A 7,510-nucleotide genomic window follows, 5' to 3' on the forward strand; every position below is an offset into this window, starting at 1 on the left:
AGTCCAGTGGTGCAGTCTTGGCTCACTGCAACCTCCACATCCTGGGTTCAAGCGATTCTCCTGCCTCAGCCTCCTGAGTAGCTGGGACTATAGGTGTGCACCACCATGCCCAGCTAATATTTGTATTTTTAGTAGAAACGGGAGTTTCACCATGTTGGCCAGGATGGTCTAGATCTCTTGACCTCGTGATCCACCTGCCTCGGCCTCCCAAAGTGCTGGGATTACATGTGTGAGCCACCGTGCCCAGCCCCATTTTAATCATTTTTTAGGTGTACTGTTCGGTGGCATTAAGTACATTGACAATATTGGCTACCACCACTATCCATTTTCAGATCTTTCTCTTCATTCCAAAAAATTATGTACCCATTAAGCAATCACTCCTCAACACTTCTATCTTCAGCCCCTGGTAACTTGTAGGTAGTGTCCATGAATTTTGTCAGAAGTAGAATAATAAAATACGTTGTTTCGTGTGCGTCTGCCTTATTTCATTAAAAGTAACGTTTTCAAGGCTTATCCATGTTGTAGCATGCATCAGAATTTCATTCCCTTTTATGGCTTAATAAATTCTGTTGCATGTATGTGTCACGTTTTATTCATTCATCTATTGATGAACATTTGGGCTGTTTCTACCTCTTGGCTATGTGAATCATACTGATATTGATGATTTTTTTTTCTTTTTTCTTGAGATGGAGTCTTGCTCTGTTGCCCAGGCTGGAGTGCAGTGGCGCGATCTGGGCTCACTGCAACCTCTGCCTCCTGGATTCAAGCAATTATCCTGCCTCAGCCTCCAAAGTAGCTGGGTACTCACTGAGTAGCCTGCCACCATGCCCAGCTAATTTTTGTATTTTTAGTAGAAACGGGGTTTTACCATGTTGGTCAGGCTGGTCTTGAACTCCTGACCTCAGGTGATATGCCCGCCTCAGCCTCCCAAAGTGTTGGGATTACAGGCGTGAGCCACTGCGGCCAGCCTGAAGACAGCATTCTTAGCATGAAGGATGCAAAGTTGAGGCAAAGGAGATCTATCCAAACCAGCCTCATTACACTATGGCTTCTGAGCCACTTCTCTACCTGATTAACCACCCTAGCCCACACCCTTGGTTTTATCCCATTAGCGCAGTTTACTTGTCTGTCCAATTCAGTATATAAGTGTTTGGCTCTTAATTGCTTTTCTGGCTTGTTTCCTTATGAGGACCCCCATGCCACATAAAACTTTCATTAAACAAATACATGTGTATGCTTTTATCTTGTTAACCTAATCATATGTCAGTGCAATTATCAGGCCCAGCAAGGATCCTAAGATGATGAAGGTGAAATCTTGTTGCCCCTACAATATGGACATTGGTTTGCAAGTGTCTGTGTGAGTTCCTGCTTTCAATTCTCAGGAATTTTCCGAAGTTGTTTTCTTCCTCATTTTCTCCTTTTGGGACTCCAGCTGTGCCACAGGACTCTGAAGTTCCTGTTTCATTTTTCTAATGTGTTTGTTTTCCAGTTTGTATGACTTCTACTGATATATCTTAAAGTTCACTAACTCTTCTGTCTTCTTCATCTGTGGAATCCATTTAGTGACTCCTTAAAATCCAGATGTCTGAGGTCCTTAGGAAAACAGGTGCTTCTCCCCGTTGTAGCTTGAATTTGCTCTGAATGTGGTGGTCCCCTAAGCCGATAACACAATGCCTCCTGGCCTGCCCTGGCCACCCAGGGAGGAATGAAGGGAGAGGTAGGTGTAGTGGTAATAAGCCTTGCTGTGCACAGCTTTGTGTAATAACTGAAAAGGGTGATGTGTTTTCCTGCTCCCATCCCCAAGCCTGATTTCCTCAAGATGCAGTAACTGGGACAGGTGTAGTGGCTCATGTCTGTAATCCCAGCACTTTGGGAGGCCAAGGAGGGAGGATCACGAGGCCAGGAGTTCGAGATCAGCCTGACCGACATAGTGAAACCTCGTTTCTACTAAAAATACAAAAGTTAGCTGGGCGTGGTGGCGCGTGCCTGTAGTCCCGGCTACTGGGAAGCTGAGGCAGGACAATTGCTCGAACCCAGGAGGCAGAGGTTGCAGTGAGCTGAGATCACACCACTGCACTCCAGCCTGAGCGAAAGAGTGAGACTCGGTCAAAAAAAAAACCAAACATGTAGTAACTGACACCCCCCACACATGCCCTCCCCTCCACCTCCTGTTATTTCATTAGAAACCCTGCCAAGGAACAAGGAAATCCTACAAAAAAGGTGTCTCAGGTACCCATCAGCAGCCATGCAGTGATGACAAGTGGGTCTGATGCCATTAAAAGGTTGTTTTCAAACCACCTTCTGTTGCAAGCAGAACCCAATTGCACAGGAATCCAAGCTCCATGATGGAACTTTGGCCATTGTTTTTAGTTACCAGGAAGGAAAATGGCAAGATTGAGATTAAGCCTGGAGGCCCGGCGGGGACCTCATTGGCTGTGAAGACCCTGGACTCCTGTGTTGCTGGAGATAGTGTTTGTGCTCTCACATGGTCTGCTCAGCCGCCTTTCTGCCACGTGGAGAAGCAGCTACCGCCATTCAGCACAACAGAAGACCTAGTGTGTTTCCAGGGTGGGAGCCTACGAGTGGTGGACTCTGACTTTGACATTCGGGACAGTTTTATTCCTTAATTTTCTTCCTTACATGCTTGGTTCTTCTGAGGGCCTCAGACTCCCTCTCCAACAGCCTTCTACCCTCTCCCATTTCCACATTTTCATTTTTGAGCTTCCTTAGCTAAGTGGTTTTACTTTCTTCCCTTTCCATCTCTCTCTCTCTCTTTATATTTCTTTCTCTAGATTTTTAAAATTCTGTCTCTCTCTTTTCTCCAATTTCTCCATTTCCCTCTTTTTTTTTTTTTTTTTTTTCTTTTTTTGAGTCAGGGCCTGACTCTGTCACCCAGGCCAAAGTGCAATGGCACGATCTCAGCTCACTGCAACCTCCATTTCCCAGGTTCAAGGGATTCTCTTGCCTCACCCTCCAAAGTAGCTGGGATTACAGGCACACACCACCACACCCAGGTAATTTTTGCATTTTTGGTAGAGACGGGGCTTCACCATGTTGGCCAGACTGATCTCGAACTCCTGACCTCAAGTGATCCTCTCCCATTTTGGCCTCCCAAAGTGCTGGGATTACAGGCGTGAGCCACTGCGCCTGGCCTTACATTGTTATTCTGCACACATTGGCCATTGCGGGTATCGTTCCTCACCTGAGTGAACACATCCATGCATTCCTAATATTTGTGTCCTGGGAAACCTGGGTTTGGAGTTTGGAGTAGAGAGGCCAAGGGTTTACAGTCAGGCAGGTTACTTGCAAAATATTTACATATCAGTCAGATACAGTGGCTCATGCTTGTAATCCCAGCAGTTTGGGAGGCCGAGGCTGGGGGATCACATGAGGTCAGGAGTTCGAGACCAGCCTGGACAACATGGTGAAATCCCGTCTCTACTAAAAATACAAAAAAATTAGCCGGGCATGGTGGTGCATATCTGTATTCCCAGCTACCTGGGAGGCTGAGGCAGGAGAATCGCGTGAACCAGGGAGGCGGAGGTTGCAGTGAGCCGAGATTTTGCCACTGCACTCCAGCCTTGGTGACACAGCGAGACTCTGTCTCAAAAAAAAAAACAAAAACAAAAACAAAAAATATATATATATTTATTATGTATTGTGCTAAGTTTCTTCTTTGTAAAAGCCCTTGGGGGACTGTTAAGTGTGTGTCTCAGCTTGGATTTGGGTTTTTTTAGACCAGAGATCCCTAGTCCCTTTGGAGGTGTGAGTATGAGGGTATTTGTGTCTCTTGAGAAGGTCTAAGAGTTGCCATCAGTTTGGTGGCAGGGTATGTTGTACTTAGAGATCTTGTCAGAATGGATAACTCATTTTACCTCCATCACTTACGAAATGACTTTTATCAGCTACATTAAAATGCTAGGAATGTCATACTACATTCTCATAAATACTGGGAATTAACTAATGACTTTCTTGTCCAGGTATTTATAGGCTTTGGCAAGGCAGCAGTACACAAAACTGGTCCCATTCATAGTAATCTTGACGTTAAACTTTGGAGCCAGAGTACAAGCAAATAAATAAACACTAGGAAGAAAAGTAAATGTGGAGAAGAATAAATGCTGTAAGGAAGAGTAAAGTTGAGGAGGGGAACAGACAGATGGGATTGACCCATTCAACCTGTGCAGTGTACAGCGTATACTCTTTTTTTTTTTTTGAGATGGAGTCTCGCTCTGTCGCCAGGCTGGACTGCAGTGGCACGATCTCGGCTCACTGCAACCTCTGCCTCCCGGGTTCAAGCGGTTCGCCTGTCTCAGCCTCCCAAATAGCTGGGACTACAGGCACCTGCCACCACGCGCCGCTAATTTTTTTGTATTTTAGTAGAGACAGGGGTGTACACTCATTTTTGGCCACTTTACCTTTTTAGGAAACAAAATCATCACAGAAATCCTCAAGAGGCAGCTTTCCTGTACATTTCAGTTTCTCCTAAAACAGAACAGGGCTGGGAATGCTTACTGAGGAATCATCAAAGCATTTCTTTCTGTCATGACAAGAGCAATTCCAGCTTGCTCCATGAGACCCTGCTTCTCTCACTGTATTTGGTTTTCAGGTTGCAAGATTTGAAGAACACTTGTCAAAACTCGACGGTTGTTTCTGTTTTCAAGGACTGTTTGATCTGCATTTTCTTCCAGTCCATTCATTTCTATCTGGTTTGGCCTCCAAGGTCTTAATCTTTTGCCCAAGAAAACCCTTACATTTAAGCAACATGAGTTCCTTGATTTGTCTTTAGCCCGATGCTACTTTCTTGAGTTCAGAATAAAAGCTGATTATTATTATTATTATTTATTGTTATTATTTTGAGACAGAGTGTTGCTCTGTCACCCAGGCTGGAGTGCAATGGTACGATCTCGGTTCAGTGTTACCTCTGCCTCCCAGGCTCAAGCGATTCTTCTGCCTTAACCTCAGGAGTAGCTGAGGTTACAGGTACCCACCACCATGCCTGACAAATTTTTGTATTTTTACTAGACAGAATTTTGCCATGTTGGCCAGGTTGGTCTTGAACTCCTGGCCTCAAGTGATCTGCCCACCTCAGCCTCCCAAAGTGCTGGGATTACACCAGCCTTGGGACTTGACAGTTTTTTTTTTTTTTTTAAGATGGAGTTTCGCCCTTGTTGCCCAGGCTGGAGTGCACTGGCGCGATCTTGGCTCACCATAACCTCTGCCTCCCAGGTTCAAGTGATTCTCCTGCCTCAGCCTTCCTGAGTAGCTGGGATTACAGGCATGCGCCACCATGCCCGGCTAATTTTGTATTTTTAGTAGAGACGGGGGTCTCTCCATGTTGGTCAGGCTGGTCTCGAACTCCCAACCTCAGGTGATCCACCTGCCTCGGCCTCCCAAAGTGCTGGGATTACAGGCGTGAGCCACCATGCTGGGCCCTTGACAGTTATTTTGACCTAACATTGGTGATAATTTTTCTCTACCTCAACCAAGAAGATGGCGGATTGGAGCACTTTTTTCATAGATTGACCAGTCTTCCCAACAACACTGGAGGCCAGTCATTTACTTTCTGCAGAGAAAGAGACAGGTCAAAGAGTCAACTTACCAGCTGGAAACTGGGACTAGTGTCAAGTGCTTACTCTGACATTCAGCTCTTGTTTCATCTCTTGACCCCTTTCATGCCTGCATCAACCAGTGGATCTGTTGGGCTCAGAGCACATGACAAAGGGGCTTGTGGTGTTCCACTTGGCTTCCTGAAATCCCTTCCTTTCCCCTGGCAGTGCTTCCACGCAGGACTTTGAGTGTGTGGTCGGGGCAGTTTACATCCCCAAGTGAAAATGCTGAATGTTCAGCAAGCCTTGGTCAAAAGTTTTCCTAGGCTCATTAGTGAAGAAATAGCAATTACTCACTGGCTATTGCCAGGGTTGAGAAAAAGAATGTGTACCCTAGAGGCCAGGCCCAAGGGGAAGAGAGTACTTTCTCTCAGCATTGAGTAAAATCGGCCATCTTTTAAATGAGCCTTGGGAACCGGCATAACTGGTCCCTTTGTGCCCAATTTCTCCATCCCGATAATGAATTCCATGGATAACCTCAGTGGCCCATGACAGTTGCCTCTCATTGCACTTCCCTGCCAGTTCTCAGAAAGAAAGTGTCACACAGTCTCTGGAGGGAACTTCTAATTACAGGAACACAGTCTGCTTGTCTGAGTCTTGTTTTCAGTTCTTGGACCCTCTCCAGCAGGGAAAATCTCTGTCTTGTGTAACCTTTGGGTAACATCCAATCCACTCAGGAATTCTTCCCTGCTAGGGAACCTATTGTATATACCCAATGAATATTAGCTAAGTGCCTTACACTTTTAATTAGGTTTTGGGAAGAAAGATCAATAAGACAAAGTACTGCCCTTAAGAAAGTAAAGGTCTAGGAGAAGAGCGATATTAACAGTAAATAAGACACCTAGTATGGCAGGTGAATCCGTTTGGGAGGCCCCAGATGAGGAAGATGTTGAACTGGGGGCCATCAAGAAAATCTAAGTAGAAGAGATGATGCAAGCTCAGTGTAGAAGGATGATTATGATTGTGATTATGATTATTTGGAGATGGAGTCTCGCTCTGTTGCCCAGGCTGGAGTGCAGTGGCGCGATCTCAGCTCACTGCAACTTCCGCCTCCCAGGTTCAAGCGGTTCTCCTGCCTCAGCCTCCTGAGTAGCAGGGACTACAGGCACACGCTGCCATGCCTGGCTAATTTTTTGTATTTTAGTAGAGACAGGTTTTACCGTGTTCCCAGGCCAGTCTCAAACTCCTGAGCTCAGGCAATCTGCCCGCCTCGGCCTCCCAAAGTGCTAGGATTACAGGCATGAGCCACCGAGGCCTGCCGTGTAGAAGGCTCATTAAGAGTTCAGGAGCAGAATCAAAAAAGCATGCTAATCCTGAGTGCAAAGGCACTGAAAAAATGACAGTATATTACATTCTGTAGATAAAAGACAATCTTTGGAGTAAGAGGCAGACTTGAAAGGTAATATGGGACAGATTGGAGAACACACACATTTCCTTTATTCTCTCTCTTTTTTTAAAGACTCGGTCTCATTCTGTCACCCAGATTGGAGTGCAGTGGCATGACCATAGCTTTCTGCAGCCTCAACCTCCTGGGTTTAAGCCATCTGCCAACCTCAGCCTCTTAAGTACCTGGACTATAGGCACACACTACCATGCCTGACTAATTCTATTTTTTTTATTTTTGTAGAGACACAGTCTTGTTATGTTGCCCAGGCTAGTCTCAAACTCCTGGGCTCAAGCAATCCTCCTGCCTCAGCCTACCAAAGTGCTGGGATTACAGTCATGAGCCACTGTGCCTGGCTCACACACATATATCTATATGTTAGTCTACTAGTTTCAATGTAAATGTTAGTTGGAAATCGATGGAAACCAATTGATATTTAATGAAGTTTGCAGTTGAGCAAGGTAACTGGTTCCCAATTGCGGAATGGAATGAAGGGTCCTGTTTCTATGAGCTTTTGTTT

Source organism: Pan paniscus, chromosome 20 (genome assembly GCF_029289425.2).
Source record: "Pan paniscus chromosome 20, NHGRI_mPanPan1-v2.0_pri, whole genome shotgun sequence".
Classification (NCBI taxonomy): Eukaryota; Metazoa; Chordata; class Mammalia; order Primates; family Hominidae; genus Pan; species Pan paniscus.